At 46.3% G+C, this 14,093-nt stretch overlaps 1 protein-coding gene across 4 annotated transcripts in view; it reads right to left on the reverse strand.

Moving 5' to 3' along the window:
• The window catches only part of ARHGAP32 (Rho GTPase activating protein 32), a 247,282-nt gene that overhangs the window by 137,759 nt on the left and 95,430 nt on the right, over positions 1 to 14,093 (reverse strand). The gene's annotated exons all lie outside the window — the stretch shown is intronic.

A 14,093-nucleotide genomic window follows, 5' to 3' on the forward strand; every position in this document is an offset into this window, starting at 1 on the left:
GACAGAGCTGCTTATATGTGGGATGTGAACTTCTAAAATGGATGTTTGAGGCTATTGATTAAAGTGCTTGAGGATATTAAAATTCCTTAATTACTAAAATTCATTTACTTCAGTGAGGCCATACCTCCAAAGTCCCTCCTTTCTGTTCTGTCATATTTTCCCATCCCCTCCTTCCTCCAGCTGCCTTTGCCTAAGCCATGAGCTCTGCTGGGGTTGAATTCTCCATCATAAGAGACACAAACACTCCACTCCATGAGTTTCTCCCAGAGGAGAGAGAAAGGAATCCAGAGGAATGACAGGTTCAGTGAGGCTTTTATGGAGAGAGCAGTGATCAAACAGCAAGACCAGCACAACTTCACAGAGGAGGAGGAGAAACAACTGATGCTGGCCAGAGATTGCCCATCAGTGATGTGGGTGACACCAGCTGAGTGAGCTTTTTCTGCTTTATACAATGCACTAAAAACATGAACAATGTCCCAAAGAGGAAATGCTGAACCAAGAGGAAGAAAGGCACTTTGGTGTTATTTGTTTTGCAGGCCTGGAACCAAAAAGTATTCCATGAAATCCTTTTTCTAATGATAGGAGCAAAGATGATTGCCCTGATGTTACATCAGTCCCAATGGTTCTAAGCTGGTCCAGAAGAAGATCTCTGAACAGAGCTGGATCTGTCCCAAAGCTGTGACTGATAACAGAACACAGTTGCATTCAGCAGTGTGAAATATGCAGAAATATGGGAATATGGTCTCCACCCCCAAAGCTTAATAGTTGGACCAGCACAACCCAAGGTAGCATCCCATGTGTGGGACGAACTACAGGACAATTTTGTGACCCCTCCCTGAAGCTTCCATTTGACCCTGGCACAGGTTACCTGTACCTGAGCTTCTGAGCTTCACCACCTCACTGAGAGCTCTGGTGAGTCAGTCAGTGCCATTCTCCTGCTTGTTTCCACCAACCAGACCAGTGTCAGACAGAGAAAGAGAGAGAGATCCACCCCACTGAAGGCCAGACAGGCACAGGGGTGAGGCTACAGCCACATTATCCATGTGAGGCTCCTGCTGCAGTCACCAGGGACACTCTGGTACTTGAGGTTCATTCCCCTGCTTTAGACAACAGGAGGAGAGTCCTGGGATGGTTCAGGGTGGAAGGAACCTTAGGGATCATCCAGTCCCACCTCTCCCCTGGGCAGGGACACATTCCATTATCCCAGCCTGCTCCAAGCCCCATCCAACCCAGCCTTGGACGCTTCCAGGGATCCAAGGGGAAGCACAGATTCTCTGGGCACCCTGAACCAGGGCCTCACCACCCTCACAGGGAAGAATTTCTTCCTAACAGCCCACCTAACCACTCTCTGTCAGTGTGAATCCATTCCCCCTGTCCTGTTGCTCCAGGTCCTTGCCCACAGTCTCTCTCCATCTTCCTTCTCAGCCTCTTCAGGCTCTGGAAGACCTCAATGAGGTCACCCTGAAGTTTCTCTTCTCCAGGTTGAACAACCCAAATTCTTTCAGTCTCTCCTCACTGCAGAGCTGCTCCATCCCTCTGATCATCCTGGTGCCTCCTCTGGACAAAGCCAAACAGGCTGCAGGAACACCCACTCCCCTGGACACGGCTCCAGGCTGAGCCTGGCTCTGAGGAGATGAACCCCAAGGGCTGCAGAATGCACCTGCAGCTGCACCCGTCCAGCTCCTGGGGCTCCCAGCACTGCCCTTGGAAGGGTCACTCTGAGTGAGCTCCACCCTTTGAGCCCCACTGAACAAGTCTGAGCCAGGTCTCTGTCCCCCAGCTGCACCATCCACAGCCCTGCCCGCAGCCAGTGCTCTGACCCCAGTGGCCCACAGCTCTGCACAAAGGCAGGCACAGCCCCTCACCAGAGGAAAACAGGAACAATATTTAAACACTTAAATAAACCTACCCTGGGCTGACTGACTTACTGAGCACACAATCACTTCAGGATGTAATAGGGCACTTGAGAGTCTCAGTGTCGATTTTAGCATTAAGAGGATCACCAATTTAATAATCCTTACAGGTCTTTTACATAAGAAAATAACTAATTACAAGAATAAATGTGCCGTTCCAATAAGCTGCTTTTAGGCCAAGCTGGATGCACTTGCTTAATTTCCTAAGGAACAGAATTTCTGTAGGAAGAAAAGTAATTTTTCTTCTCTATCAGCAGTAGGAGCTGGTGGGATATAAAAATGGATAAACAATCTGACAGAAAATGTGGGCTTCAAGCCAGTTTTCAGCAGTGGGCAGAGACCTCCCTGGATCTGACTCAAAGCGGCGTAGGCAAAACTCACACCTCCAGGAGCCCAAAATGCCAGCACCTCTCTTGGAAAAGTTGTATTATCCTCTCCTTCCCAGTGGAGTTAAGTCCAAATTGAGCTGGATTTCTGCATCTCCCATTTTCTGCATCCAGTTAACTGGACCACAATGAGATGCAAGGCAGTAATTAACTCCAGGGGCTTTTCCAATTTGAGCTGAGCTCCATGGACTGCTGCAGAACAACCATCTCTCCAAGGCTCACAGTTGAAGCAAAAGCACAGAAAGGTAAGGACAGAGAACTTGTGCAAGCTCAGATCTTTATTAAGAAGTACCGATATGAGAAAAAACCTTGGTGAAGAGATAGATACCAAAAAAGAAACTTATTGTAATTTTAGAAACTGCATTACTCCTAAATAACAATTCCTTTCCATTCAAACCAAAAATACACAGCTACATATAATAGATTTTATACACTGTTTTGTACCTGTTCTGATGCAAAATTTGGCATATAGCATGCAGGTCACTCTCCCCTCAAAACACATGCAAAACCCTCCAAATGAAATTTGTCATCTTTTGTGCTTTGTGTCACAGTAATTTAATTTTAAAAATAATTTTGAAACAGTTGGATTATTTACATCTGAAAATTAGCTACCTGGCATCATCAGTGGCTTCTCACTTCCCTATTTTCTATGCATCGTTGTGCTGTGCAAACCTGGTAATTGCAGAGCAAATCTGTTTATGCAAATTGTTTGGTCCCATTTTCACAGCTGAATGTCACTGCTGCATCAATCTGCTCCGGTCCAAAACTTGGTAAACAAATTAGAGCTCAAGGCAGGACTCAGAGAATTGATTTATCAGGAATCTCAGTCGCTTACCTTTGCAGGGAAGGCTTTGGAGCGACACCACTTCACCAGCTTGCCCTAAACCAAGAAATTCTCCTTCCAAAAGCTTGACTTGTACCAGCAGTAGTTGAGACAGTACTGCAGAAAGTCAGTATTTTGTCACAGATAGCTGCAGGGATTGCCAGGCAGGGAGATCTCACTAAACCCTTCCTCTAGGGAGGAGGAAGAACGCCTGTGTGCCTGTCCAACCCTCCCGTGGATCACAGCACCACAGGATTGGGAAGGGTGGGAAAGGCCTTGGGATCCAGAGCATCCCTGGCTGCCCCCTGTGCTCAGCACCAGACTGTGTCCCAAGGCTCCACTGCCACAGTTTCCTGCACACCAACAGGGACAGTGACCCAGCCCGGCCCTGGACAGCCCTTTCGAGAGAGAAATTGTCCCTGATATCCAATCTAAACCTCCCCTAGAGCAACTTGAGGCCGCTCCCTCTGCTCCTGTCCCTGTTCCCTGGAGCACAGCCCGATCCCCCCGGCTGTGCCCTCCTGGCAGGAGCTGTGCAGAGCCACAAGGGCCCCTGAGCCTCCTCTGCTCCAGGCTGAGCCCCTGCCCAGCTCCCTCAGCCTCTCCTGGCTGAGCCCCTTCCCCAGGTCTGCTCCCTTCCCTGGACATGTTCAAGTGTTGCTCCTAATCTCCCTGGGAATCCGAGAGAGGAATCTGAGAGCTCTCACAAATCAGGCTGTTTAGCTTTAAGCATTTGAGATTTCTAGTCTTTTTATTTATAGACATGATTTAGAAAACTTCAGCTTTGTGCTCTCTAGCACACAAAAACTTACTCATAAATAATTTATATCTAATGATTCCACAGCATAATATGAAAGGATTTTCTCCTAAAGAGTCTCCTTGCATTTATCAGAAAACATGCCAACCTGTCTCCCTCACATGCAGAGATGTAACACAATCTGAAATATGTGTAAAACTCAACCCAACAGTCCGGTGAACACAACGTGATGAAGTTTCCACCTTGGTATCCTCAACAGGGGGGAATATTGAACCAGATCCCACAGCCCTTCTCCTGCTGCTTCTGACTTTCTCTGGGATGCACAAGAAACCCTGGAATCCCACCAGTAATCCCATAGCTGGTTTTCCACAGGACTACAGAAAGGCCTCTGAGGAGGGACCACAGATACACCTTGGCAGGTGACTGAATCCAGGTGAGATTTCTGAAGGCAGGAATTTAATCCAAGGTTATCACAAAGCAAGATTAACTATTAGACAGGCACTAACATATTCCACTGTCAGTCTCTCGACAAAACCAGTTTGGAGGGACCAGATTGCTCTGGATTCTGTCAGCACATGGCCTTGTTTCTAAAAACAGCAGAGCTGATTCCAAATGCTCTTTGGTTTCCATGACAGTCTTTCCTTTACATCATCTTCATATTTCCCCTCGATCTTCTTGGAAGGAAAAATTACAAAGAGAGGGAAAAAAAACCTGAACTGCCTCTAGAGCTCTCAAAAACCCTAAAGCTTTGCTTCAGCTCTACTTCTTTGCTGGAGAACAGCGGGGAACAGAAATATTGCTCCAGGAGAAGTCATTACTCTGCAGGGAGTGGTAATTTCTTCACTTGGCGTGAGGAGGAATGAAGAGGGCTGAAGTGGGTGCTCACGTACAAGGACATCAATAGCTACCCCAAATTTTGGATACCAGCTCACTACACAGAGCTGGCACAGCATCTGCTCCATCAGGGAGTTTGCTCTGCAGCACTAAAAAGAAAGTGTCCCACAAAACTCCTTGCTGCCTGTGAGGTGGAAGGTGATGGCTCCCTCAACACCTGCTCTCAGGAATTACTGCCCAGGAACTCACCTGGAGCACAATGAAGGATGAACTTTGGTCATCTCAGCTTTGACTGTGCAGCCTTTAACACACTCCAGGGAGACAAAGTTCTCTCTCCTCCTTCTTCAGATGTTGTGACAACTATCCTGGTTCTCCACAGTAAGTAAGTCAAAGAAGGAAAGGCAAAATGCTCCACTAAACTGAGAGTCACCATGTTCGAGCTGCTTCAAATAATTCCAAAGGAAAGGTCCCAATTCCACAGCATTTATCCCTAACAGGATTAAGATGTACTGAGCACAGCAAGGCTACAACTGGGTCACTGTTTTGAATGGCAGAAATATATGGGAATGGATGAAGAGACAACATTCACCCCAAAATGTCAGAGGTACAGGGGCAATCCGATGGAAATGCAAATATTTGCTAAGTTCTTCATGTTACCACTTTCCATGGATTCATTCAGTGGAACCAAATTAATTTCTTAAGCATTTCCATACAGCATGGCTTTGTCATGTTAGCACATTGCAGCTACATTTTTCAGAGCTGCTCAAGATATTTGTACACATTTAAAATAAAGAAGCAACACCCAGGTTAGGTACTCAGGTCTGGCAATGCCATCTTAAAGAAAAATATGTGCTTGTCATACTACAGCAGTTTTACCAAAGAAGTTAAAAATAACACCAAATATCCCCCTCCAATTCTGCATTTCTTAATTGACATGGGAGGTGGTTGTGGTCTCCTGTCCCTGGAAGTGCTCCAGGCCAGGCTGCACAGGGCTTGGAGCAACCTGGAATAGTGGAAGGTGTCCCTGTCCATGGCAAGGGATGGAACCTGATGGGCTTGAAGATCTCTTCCAACACAAACCATCCTGTGATTCTGTGATTTTAAGGATTAATCCTGTGCTGTTCATGTTCTCATCAGCAGAGCGCAGCACAGGCACATTCAATAACACTCAGCACAAGGATATTTTCAAGAGTAAGAAACACTGGAACCTTTTAATTTTATTTTTTTTTTAATTGCAGTCATCACTTAGCTCCTTCCTTAGTGTAAATATCCCTTCTGGCTGGAGGGGGGCTTCAGGTGCAGAGCTCAAGGCCAGGATGGCCTAAGGAATGAGAGGTAGAACTGACCTTCTAGTCTAGCTCTCAGTTTGGGGACTGTGGAATGTGCAGAAACACTCACCCAGCCAGACATGCCTTTAAAATCTCATGGTAACTGAGATAATGGGATACAGAAAAGGAATGAAAAAATGACAAGTGCTTACAGTAAGGAAACTTTGAACATTGGCAATGCATATTCTTAATCCCATGGCTAAGAAATCTGCATCGAATAGACATGTGAATGTGCATCATTTTGTGAGCTTAGAACTTTTAATTCCATTTTTCAGGTTCTCAATTCCAAAATGCTCCAACCAGTACTTAGTTCGTTCCATGTATAAAAGAGAATTCTTCTCTTTTTTTTAGAAGACCACACAGAATGTGTTTTTTCTACTCCCAGAATCTCCATGAAAATGGTGGGGGGAGTAAGAAAAAGCAAAACAAAAAAACACTTTAAAGCATTGCCATGAGCTGGCAAATTCAGAGGAACCTCTCATTCCAGAGACTTAGCATCACAGAGGAGTTCGTCCAGGGCATCCATTTACCATAGTTTAAAGGATCAGCCTGGAATGAGCAAAGAACCAATTCTTAACTATTTGTCTACTGTGTTTTCAAATGAAGATCTGCAGGTCACTGATATGTAGGTCAAACCTTCTCCAGCTGCCATGTAAAACCACTGAAGTGGAATCCAAGACATGGAACAAGCAGCTTGGCAGCTCTGAGCACCTCCTTTGGCACTGTCACTGTGACCAAAATTCACCTCTGCACAGCAGTGTGAGTTTGTGCCATGGCAACATTTCCCAAGTGAGCCTGAAAGAGACACACAGATTGTCACTGATGCTCTGCACAGGAACCCAGGGCACCCAAAGGCTGCTGGGGATTTTCAGCAGAACAGTCTCACACTTGTGTTTTCCTTCACAGAATCCCCAGTTTTAGGGCTAAAAGGGATGCAACCAAGCACAAGAGAATGGTCAGCTACTGAGGGCAGCATTAGCATGATAACTCCCTGACAGCCCCAAGTTTGGATCTGACATTCCCATAGTGGAGCCTGATTACCATTCCCAAAGCCCTGGGCCCAGGAGCTGCAGGGTACAGTACACAGCCTCACACAATAGCAGAGTGGCTCAGGAATGTACTTTCTTTAAGAACAAAAATCCCACATACAATATGCGTGGGAAAGGCAGACAGGGTTAGAGTCCTGCTTCTGTACAGCCTACAAAATAAATTACAGAGAAAAGCCACAGAAAATAGAACATCCAACAAGAACAATACTTCTGATTCCAGTTTCTTGTTGGTAAAAAAAAGGCCCCAAAGATCCCAGCTACTGTTTGATGCACAGAGGGAGAAGGGGATCCTAATTATGGCTTGGATATAAAAGAACAATTGGAGCTTTGGGTTGTTATTGTAGCAAGCAATTTCTCATCACATAAAACACAACAGAGACAGATTCAGGCTCAAACAAGCAAATCCCACTCTGGTAAGTCCCCTGGCCACGGCCAGTGATTATGCAAATAACAATGTGATGTTATGTTATAGGTCTAAATCGGATTAGAAACTCAGGAGTTGTCCCAGTGCAGCAGCAGCAATATGGGGAAGGTGGAAAAAAACAGCAGCCTGACATTCAACCCCAGCATCTGAGTCAGGACAATTAACAGGAATTTATATTTCTGTGTGTTAAGCCAACCTGGGCTCAGCTTTTGTTTATAGAGAAGAGCTGTGTCCAATGGCATAAGCACAAAACTGGGATCCACCGCACTCCCTGCCCAAAGCCCTGTGACAACACAGCAATGTGAGGAATGTGCCTGCCTCCAGCATGCACTTTGTACCACAGTGTCCATAAACTTCTGACCAACACAACACAGGAGTCCCTAACTCTGCCCAAGGGGAGGGGAAAGCCCGGCCTGGGATCACACACCAGGCCCCACAAACGGGGCTGCACTCGTCCCCCTGCTGCCCTCCAGAAACGGTGACACGAGCTGGAAGTGGGAGGTGACACTGCTCTCCAGAAATGACCGGGAGGTCAGAACAGGACACTCGATGCTGCAAGAGCTGGGAAGGTGAATAATGACCACAGAGCTGCTCCAGGGCTGGAGCCAGGCTGGGAGAGCTGGGGGTGCTCACCTGGAGAGGAGAAGGCTCCAGGGAGAGCTCAGAGCCCCTGCCAGGGCCTGAAGGGGCTCCAGGAGAGCTGGAGAGGGACTGGGGACAAGGGATGGAGGGACAGGACACAGGGAATGGCTCCCACTGCCAGAGGGCAGGGGTGGGTGGGATATTGGGAATTGGGAATTGTTCCCTGTGAGGGTGGGCAGGCCCTGGCACAGGGTGCCCACCCTGGATCCCTGGCAGTGCCCAAGGCCAGGCTGGACTCTGGGGATTGGAGCAGCCTGGGACAGTGGAAGGTGTCCCTGCCATGGCAGGCCCTGGCACTGGATGAGCTTTAAGGTTCCTTTCAACCCATAATTCCTTCATTCCATTCCATGACTCCATGAATAATCTGTGCCCTGGCAACCATGGTATTTGATCAAATCCCAAGATGTGCAGCCTTACACCAACACAGCAGTGACCCATAAAATGCAGCAAGGCAGAAATGTAGGGAATGGCATAAAAAAGTCAGGCTAATGATTACCAACATCTTCATGGAATAATTCATCATTTTATAATGAAGAAGGCTGAATCATGGCAAAAAAAACCCAAACATTAATGCCTACAATCTTCAGCACGACAAACTCTGACACGATTTGTTTGTCTCTTGGGCTTAAATTAGGGTGGGGAATGGAAGGGGATGGATGAGCAGACTGTTGATACCCTTTAAAAACTGTTCCATCTTTTCCTGCATTATGGTAACTAAGAAGACATGGACAATAATTAAAAAAAAAGCCAGTTAAAATGAACCACTTAAAAATAAGAGACTTCTTTCCCTTCCTTAATGTTCCACCTTATTTTTAAGCAGCTGGGACTAGGGAAAAGTGATTGACAGCAAATAAATTATAAGTTTTATCTCCCAAATAAGTACATTTTGAACAACTGTGGCATTTCCTGTAATCTGACAACAAAACAGGCATAGAAAGAGATCAGCTTCAGAACAGGATGGGAGGGAAAGAGGTGGAGGGTCATGACAGTGTAATCCTGACTTCAAAGCTCAGGGTCAGGAAGAACCTGGAGCAGGAACAGCAGCATCCCCAGCACCACAGGAACAGCAGCCTGGCTGAGCCAGAATTAGGAAAGAAATTACAAACAGGGTGCATTAAAATTGGTGATGATGGTGCACAGCAAGCTGCTGATCCAGCCATAGCAAATTCTAAATAATTCCTTCATTTTGTTGTATAGAAAGGGACTTTCAAACAGATATTTACAAAATATAATTTGGATCTCCTGGCTCACCACTGTAGTACCAGAGTGCACACACTGGCAAGGCTTTAAATGTAACCAGAAACTATTGCTGCTCTTGCCTATGAAAATTAAATTATTACTATGAATTAATACTTCCTGCCAAAAATACAGTTTCCATTCTGGATTAATTGAACTCATTTAATTGGCAAAGCCAAATGGAAGCCAATGTGCCAATTAAGTGATCGCCCCAATTTCCAAAGCTTCTCGGGGACAAGCTCCATGCTGGGAGCCAGCCTGTGAAATGAAAAGGCCCCTCTAACCAAGAGGCACAGAAAGAACCTCACACAGCAACAGAAACCCTTGCCAAAAGCTTAACGAGGGAAATAATGCTAGACCCATGCAGCAATAACAAGGAAAAGCAAGTGATGTGAATTGAATAGGAAATACAGGTTACTGGTGCAATGCCAGAGCAGAACTGCTTTGACCAAAATATTATTGCACCTGATGGATGCCTGGTGTGCTGGCCTGTCCCAAAACATTTGTGTCAGATCAGTGCCTGTGGTGTCCTCACCTCCTGGACTCCCACTCCCATTGCACCCTTCCCTCTGTTATCCCATTCCCCAGCCTGAGCTGCAGCAGCTCCATGAAAATGCTGCCCCGTGCAGCTCCTGCAGGATCAACACAGTTCTGACTCACTAATCCAGGCAAGTCAAGAGCTTGAGGACCTTCAGCAGCACAAAACCAGCCTCCAAGCCTACAGGTAACATTTTCTATAGCATTAAGGCAGTGATCCCTCAGACTTAGAGCCAGAAGCCAAATGCTGGAGCACTCAGGTGGGGAACCATTGAAATCGGGCTCTGATGCTGCCAGAGCTCAGGGAGAACCTGGACAATGTCCTCAGCACAGGGTGGGATAGCTGGGATCCTTGGCCCTCCTGTCTCAATGACTTGTGGGTCGCTTCCAGCTCAGGAGACTCCATGATTCTAAAGTTCATTTCTACTGACTTGTTCAAGCCCTTTCAAAGATAGCAGAAAACCCCCACAATTTCAGCTTCATATCTCCTAACACCTCCCCTTGCACTTGAGAGCTTAAAACCTTAGACTTGTAAAAAGAACTTGCAGAACTGGGCAGTCAGAGTTCAAAAGCACATTTTTCCCCAAGAAATTTTTTCCATGATTGGGAACCCATCTGAGAACAGGATCAGCCTGACAAAACTCTGTCAGTGACTTCAGAGCTCCCAGCCATATCCTCAGCTGTAAAATGCTGCTGTGGGTTCACACACATACAAAGCATTAAGAGACACAGGGAAAAAAATCCAAAATATCAATTTTAACATGTTTAAAGGTATTATATCTACATATCTGAGAAACTAAAATTAGATCATTTCAGTAAACCACTATTGGGAAATCACTACAGCTTACAGGGCCAAGCAAATGGATTTACCACATTCCCTTTTTATGCAGATTTTTCCACAATTCCTGGAGGTTAGTCTGCATCAGAAACAGGTCTGATTTCTGTGAATTAAAAACCAACCAATGAACCAACACTAATTAAAAAAGAAGCTCCATGTATTCTATTTTTGGCATCTATTCTTGCAGAAGCCCCACTCAAGACCTGGGGCAGCACTGGCCAAGTGATGTACAAAGAATGAGAAACAAACACTAAGGACATAAAAATCTTTCTTTAAACCCTCACAATGCACTAATCCCTGCACACATTCATAATTGCATTTAAAAATAGTTTTCTCCTCACTCATGTCCCAGATTTAACAGTGATATATCGAGGTCTCATTAAAAAGCTTTTATTACCTTCATAAGCCACGGAACCTTCCCTATCTGGCATCAAATGCTGAAAATACTACAGATCTCAGAACCCCTCTGACCTAAGAGCTAAGATTATTCCAGGGACTTCATAGGACAGGCTCTAGCCCTGTGCCATTCTAAAGTATTTATAAGCTTGCATTTCTCCTAAGGGAATTCCAACAGCAAAAGCCTAAAATGATGGGTACCAACTGCAACTGCTGCCTTCTTGTGCACTTGTCAAATTCACAGTCTTCTATATTAATTTACAGATTCCTCTTTTCTAAGCACCCTGATTCCACACCTGACCCCAGCTGTCACCTCTTGGCCCTGTTATGGACAGCAGAACTCCCAGAGAAGGTGAGATCCCAGCCAGAGGTGCACCAGGGGGACAAAAAACCTTCCATGGGCTTGGAGAATCATATTCTCATATTCTGAAGGTTTCCAAAGCTCAAGGAATTGAAAAAGTGCAGGAAAAGTGACTTCTTCAGAAGCATGCAGAGAATCACAGAAAGCCTTGAGTTGGAAGGGATCTTAAAGCCCATCCAGTGCCAGCCCTGCCATGGCAGGGACACCTTCCCCTGTCCCAGGCTGCTCCCAGCCCTGTCCAGCCTGGCCTTGGGCACTGCCAGGGATCCAGGGTGGGCACCCTGTGCCAGGGCCTGCCCACCCTCCCAGGGAACAATTCCCAATTCCCAATACCCCATCCAGCCCTGCCCTCTGGCAGTGGGAGCCATTCCCTGTGTCCTGTCCCTCCATCCCTTGTCCCCAGTCCCTCTCCAGCTCTCCTGGAGCCCCTTCAGGCCCTGGCAGGGGCTCTGAGCTCTCCCTGGAGCCTTCTCCTCTCCAGCTGAGCACCCCCAGCTCTCCCAGCCTGGCTCCAGCCATGGAGCATCTCCATGGCCTTTTCTGGACTGGCTCCAGCAGCTCCAGGTCCTTTTTTGAGTGCATTCCCCTGATCTCCATGTCAGGTGAATGCAGCTCACGTGGCACCTCTCTGTCAGCACATTTGCAATGGGTGCATAAATGAAGATTTCTGTTTTTATCTCAGCATCTTAATCCTGCTTCACAACAAAATTCAGACAAGGCAGGACCAGAGGGTCTGTAAGTACAGCAGCATGATGGGGGGAGAGCCATGGGCTCAGTGCTTTCAAACAGTGCAACTCCCTGAACTCATGAAGAGGAGAAAGGAGGAACTCAGGAGGTCAGCAACATGTGGTAAATGTAATATTAAGCACAAGCATCAATTTATGCTAAAGTTAATGCAGGCTGAGGACAGCTGTTTTGTAGGCTCATGTGAGATATATTATATAAAGGCTCTTTCACAACTTCATTTCTTGCAACGCAGAAACAGAGCACTCAGCAGGGCCTGACAAGGAAAAGATACCCCTTTCCTTTAAAATAACATTACTGTCTTGGAGAAATGTTAGCAAATCCATAAACTGCAATTTTCCTTGGCTCACACGGGGCTTTGCAGCTCCACAACTCAGAAGTGTTCTATGAAGAAAGTCAATATCATCAACTGCACTTTCTGAAGTGGAGCAGAGGCAGAAATCCCAGGATGTGTGAAGGTTACCCAGCAGGTGCAGCACAGTGGGAATTGGGGGCTGAGACACAAAAAATGTGTCTAATACACCTAAAGTCTAAAAATACAGGGCATGAGTCGGGGGGGAATACAGAATATAGCAATGCTTGAGGAGCTGCAGGCAGCTCTCATTAGCCAGCTCCTGGGAACTCTGTCCAGCAGGGCTGCCTCTCCTTCAGCCTGGACCTCACCTACAGCACAGAACTGCACCAGAAACACTGAGGGAGGGACATCCCTGGATCCCTGGCAGTGCCCAAGGCCAGGCTGGGAGGGACTTGGAGCAGCCTGGGGTAGTGGAAGGTGTCCCTGTCCGTGGCAGGAGGTGGAACTGGATGAGCTTTAAAGTCTCTTCCAACCCAAACCCTTTCCCAATTCTAGGATTCCCCCCAAACAAACCAGGTCTCCAACACAGAATCACTTGTCCTTCTGCTGAACCACAAACACAAAACGAGCAGTGTTAAAAAGCAGATGAAAGTATAAATAATAAACTAAAGAAGACAAAAGAAGTTTCACCAAACAAAGGACTGGAGCTACTCAGGTGCCGAAAATGAACTGGCAATGACAGAAACATTAAAAATAAAGAGGTTCTGTCACCTTATATTTACAGTATAGGAGGACATCAACCTCCACACATTTAGAAAGACCTTCAGTTTATTTCTTATTAAGAAAAAGCTCTGGAAACAAAGCACTTCTCACTTCTATAAATTAATAATAAGCCCTTTGAAAAGTATTATGGATAAAACTGGGAAGGAAGAGTAGGGATGACTTGTTCACGTAGCTGTGAATGCATAAATTGACTTTTTTCAATGAAAGTATGTACCAAGGTGAAGCTCAGGAGCCAAGGACTCCCCCAGCTCTCCAGTGCCCCTTGTCTCAGCCTGTGCACACCTGGGAGAAGGTGAATTCATGTGAGGTGACAAAGCCTGGTGCCTGTCAGGGCTCCAGCCAGGGGAACCAATGAAGGGAACAACTTTTCCAACCCTGCATCCTCCATTCCCTGGGGGATGGGGCTTCAAGCAGCAACAAAACCTAAAATCTGCATCTTCAACAACCACTAACCAAAAATGAGATATACTGTGGCACTGTGAGACAGTCATATAGCATGGAAAGAGCAGTCTCTGGGACAAGGCTGAAGCAGAGGCTGCTAAAGATGCAAAGTGAAGGAACAGAGTGAGGGAAGAAACCTCAGGCTTCAAATGACCAGGGAAAAGGCAGAATATTGAAGATATGCTGGTTAAACAGAGAACTCTGTCAGTGCTGAACAAGGTCCTGCAAATATTTACATCTGAATATTGCCCCTGACTGCAGGTAAGGAAAGTGGAAACTTGATTCACTCAACACAGTAAACACAAA

Source organism: Melospiza melodia, chromosome 29, assembly GCF_035770615.1.
Source record: "Melospiza melodia melodia isolate bMelMel2 chromosome 29, bMelMel2.pri, whole genome shotgun sequence".
NCBI classification, from domain to species: domain Eukaryota; kingdom Metazoa; phylum Chordata; class Aves; order Passeriformes; family Passerellidae; genus Melospiza; species Melospiza melodia.